We start from the raw sequence: 13,354 nt of genomic DNA, 5'->3' as shown, positions 1-13,354 counted from the left end.
AGAGAAGATTAAGGAGTAACCCTCCATCTCCTTTCACAATGTGGTTGTGGATGCTGTTGCTTTGGAACAGAAGGAAATAGATGCGGGAGACGCAGTCGCCAAGAAATTTTAACCTCCATACTTCAAGGAGGAGGCCCTGGCACCTTTACCCCTGTCAGCCATGCAAACCTTGCTGACAAAACTAGCTCAGCATGTGGCCATCTTGAAACAGGAGGTAGCCTCCTCTAAAAAGGACTCACCCTAACCCCATTGGAGAGAACCCACTGAGCAGGGATCCTAAAGAAGACTGAAAATGCGGCGCAGTGTGGCCGCTATGGACACATAGCTAAGAACTGTGAACAGTCAGGATTCTGAAACCCCTCCAGACAGTCTTTTAACTACTGACTCCCTGGGAAGACTGCAGGACCAACAATCCAAAATCCCAACAAGTTGGAGCACATGGTTGCACTGAGCCCTATGGTAGCCACCTTAGTTAATGGACAAGAAGTGCGACGCAAGGTCAGAGATCATAGTTATGAAGTATGACTTCTACATACAGTCTATAACAAAAGTTCAGAGGGCATTAAATGGGCGGAGGTGGCTGTGACTAGCAAAACAATCCTGAGCTCTAACTTCAGCCCTTTTATACAGGAAAATTCACAGTATCGTTTCCCTTACAGACCCCTAATGGGGACCCCCACCTCCAGGCCCTATAGCACCATGTGGGCTGCTATGGCTATTGTTACACAACCTGAAACTGGTAAACAATCTTTTAGTGATCCTGTTGCTGGTTAGTTCACCAGGGACAGGATGACTCGTGTGGCATGGCCTAGCCAATCAACTGGTATAGACAATGAGCAACACAAAGGCAATGACAGTTACATGTCTGTTAGGCCCGGTTCACACTGCCGCGACTTCCATGCCGACATCCCAGCACAACTTTTACATGACTTCTTTAACAGAAGTCAATCCAAGTCATGCCGAAGTCAGACCAAAAGTAGTGCAGGAACCTATTAAAATGGTTCCATTGCACCCAATGGGGTGTAACTTGTGATGCAACATGTGCTCTCAAAGTCGGAGCGCATGTCGCACCAGTGTGAACTGGGCCTTAAAGTTGGAACGTTGTACTAAAAATAGATTTGTGACCAAATGAGGGACAATTGGGAGATCTGAGCCAGCTCTACACCGCATGATAATCCTCACACACCTTGAGAGAAACTTGTGTATTGGAGTTGCAACAAATTGTATCCTCAGTAAAAAAAGAATGCAGGAGTTTCTAACCTTCTGCTATTTGGCAGACACCAAGTTCCAAAATCACTTCTGTATTTCCCAACTTTGAAGGGATTACAAAACATACCTGGGACACAGTGATATGCTGTTTGATCTGCTGTTACGTTTTCTGATTATCAGCCAATATTGGAAACGTCAACACTATGTGTCAACACCCGGCAAGAGCCTTACTTCATCACATGGCCAGCCACACACCCCTAGTCAGACAATTCTGCCTTTAGAGGTCAAATCACCTGTCTAATAAACAAAACAAGGACATACTGTGGAGGCAGCCATGTTGCCACTTGGGTCAGCACAAGGGTGTATAAGGTACACCTCGGTATCTATTTTACCCATGGCAAGCAGTCTCCATAGATACACACAGCATACCCCACCCCTTTCTCCCTCCTTTGATTTGATTGATTCCATTGGCTCCCATTGCGCCTCTGTGTCCTGTGAGGAGAGAGAGAGTGGTGCTGCTTCAGACGGGCACAGTGCTGGACTGAAAGAGGAGAGAATGCATTAAAGTGGTTGTAAAGGCAGAAGGTTATCTTAGTGCGTTCTACGCATTAAGATAATAAGACTTCTGTGTGCAGCAGCCCCCCTAATACTTACCTGAGCCCCATCTCTATCCAGCGATGTCCATGAGTGCCCCGGCCATCCAGGACTCTCTCTCCTGATTGTCTGAGACACAGCAGCGGCGCCATTGGCTCCCACTGCTGTCAAAGTCAGTTGGCCAATCAGGAGAGAGAGGGGGCGTGGGCGAACCAGGGCTCCGTGTCTGAATGGACACAGGGAGTTGTGACTCAGCTCGGGTGCCCCTATAACAAGCTGCTTGCTGTGGGGGCACTCGACAGGAGGGAAGAGCCAAGAGCGCAGAAGAGGCACCCGAGCAGAGAAGGATCTGGGCTGCTCTGTGCAAATCCACTGCAACATTGTAGGTAAATATAACATGTTTGTTATTTTTATAGAAAACTAGACTTTATAATCATTTTATGGTAACAAAAAACCTTATGCCTTTAGGTTCACACATATGCAGCCGCGGGGGTCGTGCCTGGGGTCCGGTGCATCCCTGTTCACTGGTTCAGGTGCAAATCAGGTCTGAATATTTGCCTGAATTCACACCTGAATCAGACCAGAAGACGCACCGGACCCTTTTTTGAATGCAGACCGTGGCCACCCCAGACCTGTGTAAACTAGCTCAATTGATAGCCGGTCACACTTGCCTGTCATGTGAATTAGATGTGGCGAAATCCAATTCGCATATGTGTGAACATGGCCCAGAAAAGTACACAAGCATTTTTGGCTCCCATGGTCATTTCTATTGGCTAAAAATAATTAAAAACAAAATTCAAGTCTTCACTAAAGAGTACAAAAATGCACATGTTGCAAATTTTTCCACCAGTAACTAGCCTTCCATTGATTAAAAAATTCTAGAAAAAAATGCTTAATGAAGTTACAAAGACTGTAGAATAACCAAAGGCAGCTCAAATGTGACCCCAGCCTAGCATTTGGGAATAAGGAAATGCCATGTATTGTGCAATAAAGACTAGTTTTACCACATAATTGTCATATCCGTTGCATATAATTTCCTCACCAATGACTAAGCTGAGTACATTTAATTATTTGAGTTTATAGGGCACCTCCTAACCTCTAATGCCATTTTGGTTGTAAACCTCAGACATGAAATATGAACAAAGCATATCGCTCTATAGGGTGTACGTGTCTCAATTAAGAGCAATAAGTGTAATTTCTGTCTGCTGCTTCGTTCCTCTGCTATCAGCATGAATCACTTCTGACAAGTGTTCCTGACACCAAGAGAAAATAGGTGACAGGGGAGTGACCTCTAGCAGATTGACAGCCAGCTCTGTTCCTCTGTGCTGTGTGGAGTGGGGTGTGTCCCTTCCCTCCAATCAGCTCTCAGAGCTCTCCACACTGAGCTTAAGATGGCCATACACCTATAGATTATCTGGCCATACACCTATAGATTATCTGCAGATTTTCTATGGTTAGATGGAAAAAGTGGGAGATTCCTCCATCCACACAGTTTAGCGAACATGGAGAAATCTGTTGCACTTTTTCCATCTAACCATAGAAAATCTGCAGATAATCTATAGGTGTATGGCCAGCTTTACACTTACACTCAGTGTAATTTCAGCACTCTGCCCCCTCCCCCTTTTTTAAACTCCCAGACAAGCGTATAAATTCAGCACTTTTAGTGGATGTAGGGAAGAGAACGCAGCAGATAAAGAGGTACAACTTATGTAGGAGGATTTGTTTCATCTCTGTGTATAACTTGAGGCCAGTCATGTCACTGGGTATATGTAAGGGTTTACTACCACTTGAATGTATATCTAATACCACATTTTTGTGTTCTGAATAGAATAAGGAGTAGTTAAAGTGGACCATCATCCTCTTCAAGTACCATAGATATCCCCACCTTCCTGCTTGTAACACAGAGTTGAAAAAAACAAAAACATTTTTGAATATCTTTTATGTGCAGCCTGGCCCTGATCTTCCAACTTTCTTACCAAGGTGGGAATGACATCACCCCTTCTTCCTGAAGCCTCCTAAGATACTCACATCATCCATCCAAGGGGGGTTCAGAGCAACATCTCTGGCCACTCACCCTGCTCATATGCTGGGCAAACCTGCACACACTGCGCATGTGCAGCGTGGCATCATCAGGGGGCCAGGGGTAAGAATCTGGAAGAGACAGCCAGACCCTAATGACGTCAGTATAGAAGATTGTGGTATGGGATCCAACCCCATTTTTCTGCTTTCTCACCTAGGCAAGAATGATGCACCCCTCCATCTTGAAACCTACAGGGATACTCACATCATCAATCCCAGGTGGCTTAGGGGAAAGTCCAGTATACTGTGTGTGTGTGCCAGTCACACTGCTCATGTGCAGCTTTGTGTCATCAGAGGGCCGGGTGTAAGAAAACTGAAGACAGCCACCACCCTAATGATGTCAATATGGAAGATGGTGGCTCAGGCCCTGGTGTTTGCTGGTGGAAAGGCAGGTTGGATCAAACTCTGGATTTGCTGAGTGAGTAAGAATGCTTTCTGAGGTCATGCCAAAAGGGGAAGTAAAACAAGAACCTAAAAGGAGGGTGATGTTCCTCTTTAAAACCCCTGTCAAGTTTTTTTTCTTAGTCTCATTGCAGAGATTTCCCTTCACTTCCTGTCCTGAAAACAGAACAGGAAGTGGGAGGAAAGCTTTACAAAGTGGAGCAAAAACCCCCTCTTCAAAGGTTGCCATCTGTTTTGGTAAAATCCTAAAAAAAAAAAATTTTTTATTTTTGTTTAATTTTTATTTGGGGGACAATGTTCCAAAGGAGAACGTAAAAATAGAGAGGGCGATGCTATTTTTTTTTCTATATGTTTAGAGAGACGAGGGGTTTGAACCTTAGCATTGTATCGATGTCTGTGCCCCCTTTGGGAAGAGTCTTCCTCTTTATTTATCTTGCTGACCAATGTCACCCAGACTAAAGGCGGTAAGAAATCCACAGCTTTGAGTTGTCAACAGAACACAAATAGAGGAGAAACCTTCCAATTATTCTGGTATCCTCTATCTAAAGCGCGCCACGAACATTACAATCTGATCGTACAATCTCCTTTAGATCTACCAGCCACTATGTAGTGTAAAGGCCTGTCTGATAATTGATTAGATAATTTAAGCAGGTCCTCATCTTACATGGTTTTTGGTAAATTTAATTTTATAAAGACTGTACAGTTAACAGATTTCCACTCACTTGTTTTTGTGTCTACAGAACAGGAAGTAAAGGAAAATCTCCCCCGATGGGGCACAGGAGGGACTTTAAAGCCCATCTCCAGGGAAAACAAAAATACAGGCACTTCCTTGCAGGGGATGCCCCTGCACTGCCAAGATTAAAATGACACCACACTCTGGATTACAATAGAATTCTATTTAAGTATGTATTCTTAATTCAAAAAAGTCCCTTCTATTGTTCTAATTCATTGTGATACAGCTTCCTTTATAGCTACGTTCGTTCTCCAGGGACACACTGTATGTAGGAATGTAGCCACCCGCCTGAGATGGATTAGGGACTATGGGATGTATATTGTGCATAGAGCAGTGCACAATAACACAATTATCATGCATTGCTCATTCAACACAAATGTACACAAGGAGGAAAAGAAGCAGTTCGGGAGCTCATGGAGGACAGTAGAAGAAGATTACAGGGTCACTAAGTAGTGGATGTGTATGGGCGACAGTGCTTTGGGTCCAATGGCACCCCGATCTTACGGCTCGATTTTACGGCGACTGTCGCCAACGAATTGCGGTAAAATTGCAAACACAGAATCGCGCGACTCCTGTCGCCCCAAAAGAAGTTCTTGTACTCGATCCGGGATGCCTAGATGTGAACGGAGAGCCTAAAGAATACAAACTGGAATTTTTTTTTCTCTTGTTTAGTGTCACTTTAACACATTTCTAGTCTATGAAATGTGTCTTTGGATACACTTGACACATGTAGTCATGTGCAATGGCTGTACATTTCCCTGCATGAAGACAGATTCTTCTTAGTTTTTAGCAGATGAGTGATAAAAGTCCTATAGGTGCTGTTCTCTTTTGATGATGGGTGATGATCAAGTGAGATGGCCCTGGCACCCTGGCACCCCCCCCCTGGAGATCAGCAATCAGACAGGATTAGCTGTGACAGCTAGGCAGGTACTAGCAGTGACGTCATCACCACACCCCCTGCCCTCCTCTGCTATGTAAAGCATGTGTTGTAAGCACTGGCTGAGCACAGACAGATCAGCCTGCACTGTGATCACTGTGAGTACTCTGCCTTCTGGGCATCATCATCATCACCCCTTTCTGCTGCCATGCTTCTGTATATCCTCTGATCTCCCCCTTCTCCCTGCCCTCCTCCTCCTCCTCCTCCTCTTCTTCTACTACCACCATCTGTGTCTATAGTGACTGCTCACATGCATGTTACAGCAGTGCTGGTTGCTTCTATAAGAAGGTATGCTAAAACAGGAGCCAGGGCTGACACATAGCTGTCATCCTAGGAAGAGGCACAGGGGGACTCTAGGAAACCTGTAGTCAAAGAACCGGGCACAGTGCCATGGCTGACCTAAGATGCCAATTTGCCTGGCGTTGTCTGAAAAAAATCACTTTGATTTGACTTGCACAGTGCTTCAGAAAGCATTGAAGCCAGAGACAGCCAGGCAGCCAGCATTTTAAGATCGTGGTGAGTAGTTCCCCGCCAGATGCATTGAATTTACCAGAGCAGCTGTGCATGGCAACCAATCAGCTTCTAGCTTTAGCTTGTTCGGTTAGGCTTTGACAATAAAAGCTAGAAGCTGATTGATTGCCATTCGCTACTCCAGTCTTTGTAAACTCTGCTCACGTTTCTGAATTGAAGAGCTTTTGGTAATGGGTGGAGGAGGAAGGGGGGGGGGTTCTATGGAAAGTGGAGCAAAGCTGGTGATGTTGTTCATAGCATGCGTCCTCCCAGAATGAGTTGATCTGAGCTCCCGTGCCCCCCCCCCCCTTTTTCTTTTTTTTTTTTTTTACAAAATTGTCATATCAGGTTATTTCTCACACACAGCATATGCATACAACAAATTACACCCCAAAATACATTCTGCTACTCTTCCTGAGTATGGCGATACCACATGTGTGAGACTTACACAGCCTGGCCACATACAGAGGCCCAACATTGAAGTGGCACTTTCAGACGTTCTACAAGCAAAAATGACACATATCATTTCACAGCCACCTATTACACTTTTGAAGGCCCTGGAGTACCAGGACAATGGAATTGCCCACAAAATGACCCCATTTTGGAAAGCAAACACCCCAATGTATAATCTGTGAGGCATAATGAGTCTTTTGAACGGTAATTGTTATTTTTTTTACACAAAGTTGTCAATTTATAAAATATTTCTAGCAAAAATTACACCCCAAAACACATTCTGCTACTCCTCCCAAGTATGGCGATACCACATGTGTAGGACTTTTACACAGCCTGGTCACATAGAGAGGCCGAACATTGAAGTAGTACCTTCAGGCGTTCTAGGAGCATAAATGACACATCTCATTTCATTCCTACCCATCACACTTTTGAAGGTCCTGGAGCACCAGGAAAGTGGAATTAACCCATTTTGGAAAGCAAACACCCCAGCGTATATTCTATGAGGCATGGGCTGCAAATAGGTACTCGGGTACTCTGATGGGCTGGTGACAGGTACTTGAGTACTCTAATGGCCTGGTGACAGGTACTCGGGTACTCTGATGGCCTGGTGACAGGTACTCAGGTACTCTGATATCCTGGTGACAGGTACTCGGGTACTCTGATGGCCTGGTGACAGGTACTCGGGTACTCTGATGGCCTGGTGACAGGTTCTCTGATGGCCTGGTGACTGGTATTCAGGTACTTATATGGACTGTGACAAGTACTCAGGTACTCATATGGACTGACAGGTACTCTGATGGGCTGGGACAGGTACTCAGGTACTCTGATGGGCTGGGACAGGCACTCGGATACTCTGCTGGGACAGGCACTCGGGTACTCTGCTGGGACAGGCACTCGGGTACTCTGCTGGGACAGGCACTCGGGTACTCCTCCCAAGTATGGCGATACCACATGTGTAGGACTTTTACACAGCCTGGTCACATAGAGAGGCCGAACATTGAAGTAGTACCTTCAGGCGTTCTAGGAGCATAAATGACACATCTCATTTCATTCCTACCCATCACACTTTTGAAGGTCCTGGAGCACCAGGAAAGTGGAATTAACCCATTTTGGAAAGCAAACACCCCAGCGTATATTCTATGAGGCATGGGCTGCAAATAGGTACTCGGGTACTCTGATGGGCTGGTGACAGGTACTTGAGTACTCTAATGGCCTGGTGACAGGTACTCGGGTACTCTGATATCCTAGTGACAGGTACTCGGGTACTCTGATGGCCTGGTGACAGGTACTCGGGTACTCTGATGGCCTGGTGACAGGTTCTCTGCTGGCCTGGTGACTGGTATTCGGGTACTCATATGGACTGTGACAAATACTCAGGTACTCATATGGACTGACAGGTACTCTGATGGGCTGGGACAGGTACTCAGGTACTCTGATGGGCTGGGACAGGCACTCGGATACTCTGCTGGGACAGGCAGTCGGGTACTCTGCTGGGACAGGCACTCGGGTACTCTGCTGGGACAGGCACTCGGGTACTCTGTTGGGACAGGCACTCGGGTACTCTGCTGGGACAGGTACTCGGGAACTCTGCTGGGCTGGGACAGGTACTTGGATGGACTGTGAGTGACAAGTACTATGATGGGTGGTGGCAGGTCCTCTTTATTGCGGGGGCGGCAATCAGTGTGATTGGTGTACACTGTAAGCGGTAACGTGTGTGAGGAGGAGTAACCGGTAACATCTCGTTACCGCGGTTTGTTTACATTTAGTGATCGGCTGTGAAACGATCACAGCCAATCACCTGGGTAAACAGCCGGCCAATGGCTGTTTACCAACGCCAGTGACGAGCAGTGTTCCCGGGAACACACCACCACCGACGTGCACGTGAAGCATTCTCGCGATCGCCCGCACGCGCCGTGCACAGTGGGGGTGTAACCATCTGTGATCGGCCGTGACTTCATCACGGCCGATCACGTGGTAAACGGCCATACCCAATAGCTGTTCACCCCCCTTGGTGGCGAGCAGTGTCTCCGTGACACGCCACCACCGAAGGAACAGGTATGCGCACGATTGCGCGCATTCCCTGTTTAAATGGGAGGCCGTCATATGACGGCCTCCCACCACAAGAGCCGCGCCGCCTGGCCGTCATTTGACAGCCAGCGGTCGGCAAGCAGGTAAAAAACAGCTCATAATCACTGATCACCAGCCGGCTGCAAGCGATCCGCTCTCCCCTCATCAGCAACGACTTCCGTGAGAGGAGAGGCGATTGCCTAGCAACCGGCTGTTTGTTTACATCAGATGACGGCTGTGATGTGATCAGGAGGGCCAATCACAGAGCCCTCCTGCTGATCCGAGATGCGACGGGTCTGTGTGACACGAGCGCATCGGGATTGCGCCACTGTACGTGCGCAATCTCCCTCCTTCTGAAGGACGTTTAGGAACGTCCAGTCAGAAGAAGAAGGCTCCCACCCGGGCCTATATATGCATTGGCTGGGTGGGAAGTAGTTAAACGCAAAAGTGTGCTTTTTTTTTGGGGTTCAATAGAGAAGCTGCAGAAAATCAAGTTGTGCATTTTTACTGCAATTTTGCCACGAATTGCGTTTTGTAGTTATTAATCTGCCCTACAACAAATAAAAAATAAAAATTAAAAATTAAATTAAAGAAAGACGCAAAAAGCAAATTGTAGTAAATCTCAAAACGCACTGCAGAAACGCTCATAAGGAAACTGCATACGTGTGAATCGAGCCTTATAGGGACACAGACAGCAATACCAGCCTAACAGAGTTCCTAAGGCCGCGTACACACGGGCGGACTGTTCGGCCAACTTTGTTCGTCAAACAGTTTCGGCAAACAGTCCGCTCAAAATTAGCATGGACGGACATGGCCACACACGGCACTTTTTGAGCGGACTGTTTCAGCGAACTGTTTGCCAAACAGTTCGCTCAACTTTTGAAATGAACGGACTCGCCCACGTAAGGCGGAGGCAAATCCGCCCATTTCGAGCGCGTGTACAGGTAGGCGGGGCCCGCGAAGGAGACGTCGCGGGCTCCGCCGCCTGGAATGGACTTAAAGGGGAACCCCAACGCCGAAAAAAATCGGCGTGGGGTCCCCCCAAAGTCCACAACAGACCCTTGTCCGAGCACGCTACCCGGCCGGCCAGGAAAGGGGGGCGAGCGAGCGCGCCCCCCCTCCTGAGCCGTACCAGGCCGCGTGCCCTCAACATGGGGGGTGCCTTGGGGAAGGGGGGGCCGCGCGGCCCCCCCACCCCAAAGCACCTTGTCCCCATGTTGATGAGGACAAGGGCCTCTTCCCGACAACCCTGGCCGTTGGTTGTCGGGGTCTGCGGGCGGGGGGCTTATCGGAATCCGGGAGCCCCCTTTAAGAAGGGGGCCCCCGGATACCGGCCCCCCACCCTATGTGAATGAGTATGGGGTACAATGTACCCCTACCCATTCACCTGTGAAATAAAGTACAAAAAAAAAACACAACACAGGGAAAAAATATTTTATTGCACAGCTCCGGGGGTCTTCCGTCTTCGGGGGTCTTCTCGCCGGACTCCTCCGCTATCTTCGTGTAGCTCTTTTGCTAGCGGAGGAGTCCGGCTTTCTTCCTCCCCGCCGCCGGCCTCTTCTCCCGACTTCGGGGGTCTTGTCCCCCTCTTCGGTTCTTCTGCCGGGCCACCGCGCCTTCTTGTAGCTCTTTTGCAGGCGGTGGCCCGGTCTTCTGTCGCCGCTGCCTTCCGTTCTTCTGTCGCCGCCTTCGGTTCTTCTGCCGGGCCACCGCGCCTTCTTGTAGCTCTTTTACAGGCGGTGGCCCGGTCTTCTGTCGCCGCTGTCGCTGTCGCCGTCACCGCCTTCCGTTCTTCTTCTTCTTCTTGTTCTTCTTCTTCTTCCCCAGGAGATGTTGACACGTCGCTCTCTCCGGCCGGAATGCCAGAGCCGCGCTGTGCGGTCACTTATATAGTGACAATGGGGCGGTGTCACATGGTATATGTCCTGGCCGGCCGGGTAGCGTGCTCGGACAAGGGTCTGTTGTGGACTTTGGGGGAACCCCCACGCCGATTTTTTTCGGCGTTGGGGTTCCCCTTTAAGCCCATTCCAGGCGGCGGAGCCCGCGACGTCTCCGTCGCGGGCCCCGCCTACCTTCACACGCGCTCGAAATGAGCAGACTTTCCTCCGAGCGGGAACAGTTTGCTCATTTCGAAAGTAGCCTACACACGGGCGGACTGTTCGCTCAAACACAGTTTCAGCGGACAGTTTTTCGGAATTTCCGAAAGACTTTGTCCGTCAAACTGTCCGCTGAAACTGTCCGCTGAAAGCCCACACACGAGCGGACTGTCCGCCCAAACACTGTTCAGCGGACAAGGTTGGGCGAACAGTCCGCCCGTGTGTACGCGGCCTAATTCTCCCTGTCCATCCAAAACGAAATAAAAAGTTATAAATAGAGCAGAGCTTTTAATTGGCCCCAAAGAACGCTGACAATTCTATGGACAGCATCTTTGCTTTAATCTATTATTTTTTCTAACAGAAAACTTTAATCTATTTTTATTTAATTAAAATGCAGCGCAGGGTCTATATGACTTCTTTGCGGTACATGTTATTATACAGTTTTTATATAGTGCTAAGGGTTTGCACAGCACTTTACAGTATAAAAGGGAGTGAGTACAGATCTAATGCCCCATAAATTTCCGTCTGAAAAATCTTGGATGGTTTTTCCGACGGAATTCCGCTCAAGCTTGGCTTGCATACACACGGTCACACAAGTTTTCTGAACCTTCGACCTTCAAGAACGCGGTGACATACAACACTACGACGAGCTGAGAAAATTAAGTTCAATGCTTTCGAGCATGTGTCAGAACCTGCTCTCAATCTTTTGCTGGCCGAAATTCCGCCAGCAAAAGTCAGTTGGAGCATACACACGATCGCATTTTCCGACCAAAAGATCTCATCGTTCTTTTGCTGGCGGAATTTACGATCGTGTGTATGGGGCATAAGGCGATGCAAGACAATAGGGTTAGGTGGGCCCTGCTCCAATTTCCTTGTACAAATTTTCCTTTAGATTTACCAAAACCAGATAATATGAGGTCAAACTTAAATACTCTCAATTTGTATGAAATCAGGCATGCACTTGCACTACATAGTTGAAGGTAAAGCTAAAGGAAATTTAATTAGAAAATTGTATAACGTATGGCCAGTTTTAATAGTTACAATATGATTGATGAATGGGGACCTATGGGACAGTGGAATCTATACTAAAGTGTTAATGAAAGGCTAGCCCAATCAATTGGGGTCAGGATTCCCCAATTTCAGAAAATTTTGGATCCTTGTGTCACCTACTTTTCTTCCACAAAGATTTGTTTTGCCAACCTCCTTGCCCCTTCTGCCCTTCCACTTATTTCCGTGTATCCTTTCTCTCTCCCCTTTCTGTCTATTCTACCCATATTGACCTTCTCTGTTTCATGATTTCTTTTTGATGTCCTCCTTCTCCCTATGGACACACTCTCCCCTCCTACCCCTCACCCTTCACCCTCCTACCCTTCACTTCCCCCTCCCACACCAATAATCCCCCCAACTCCAACCAAGAAGGTAGCTATCCTCCTCCCAATAAAACCCAGTTACCATAGTGCTAATCCCACAGTTTACTTACCTTCCATTCTGGTTTACCATTTACCATGACTATGGTTTACCTAATTCTGTATGGTGTTTGGATTGGACCCTTTCCCAATTTTTATTGTATTCCTATATAAAGCTCCCAAATAATTTTAAAAGTTAAGAAAACTACCCTGAAAAAGAATAGCACTTTTATTTACCTGCCCCCGCTGTCCTTTGAACTCTGGCTCTCCCGATGAGCAAAGCCGCTGGTAGAATCTTCAACATTCAACTCCTCCAGGGATGTTGGAGGCCAGCGTCCCCGTCCCACATTGCTGTGATGTGGCGGTCAGCAGGTGGAATCTGGAAGTGCTAGGTGTTCAACATTCTACCATTAGCTGTGATGCTCTGGGCAACTCATAGGCGGGCACTTTGGCCTTTTTGCCTTGGTTGCTAAATTACCTTGTCCCAGCTTTGGGCCATAGACAAACAGATGTTCCATCAGGAGTGGTGGCCTGATGTGGCTGCACTGCAGTGTACTTTTCATTCATAAATAACTAGAGCTTCCAGCATTCCTAATAATCCAAAACAACCCCCCAGGGTAATCTTATATAGTCTGTTCTCACCTGGGTATTAGGTCAGATTATGGAGGTAGGTATATACCATCCTGAAATCACATTTGTAATAAGTGGATGCAATTTATTTTCAGTCATTCTGGTAAAATAGCAGTGTGTGCTGTCATATTCTTTAAAATCTAGGACAAGGATTTTTGTATGTTCAGATTTGTGTTCATGAGATTATTTTACAATCTTACAAACGTGATTGCTTTTTTGGTTAAGGTAGCAAAGGATG

At 47.3% G+C, this 13,354-nt stretch overlaps 1 protein-coding gene across 1 annotated transcript in view; it reads left to right on the top strand.

Moving 5' to 3' along the window:
- Positions 1-5,960: 5,960 nt before the first annotated feature.
- The window catches only part of ASS1 (argininosuccinate synthase 1), a 147,532-nt gene continuing 140,138 nt past the window's right edge, over positions 5,961-13,354 (top strand). Inside the window, exon 1 of the mRNA XM_077478172.1 lies at positions 5,961-6,052. The gene's annotated coding sequence lies outside the window, so the exon portion shown is untranslated. The remainder of the gene's footprint in view (positions 6,053-13,354) is intronic.

This window comes from Lithobates pipiens, unplaced genomic scaffold (assembly GCF_037356315.1).
Source record: "Lithobates pipiens isolate NorthernLeopardFrog02 unplaced genomic scaffold, aLitPip1_a1.2 Scaffold_1, whole genome shotgun sequence".
Classification (NCBI taxonomy): domain Eukaryota; kingdom Metazoa; phylum Chordata; class Amphibia; order Anura; family Ranidae; genus Lithobates; species Lithobates pipiens.
This window is presented reverse-complemented; position numbering and strand designations above follow the sequence as displayed.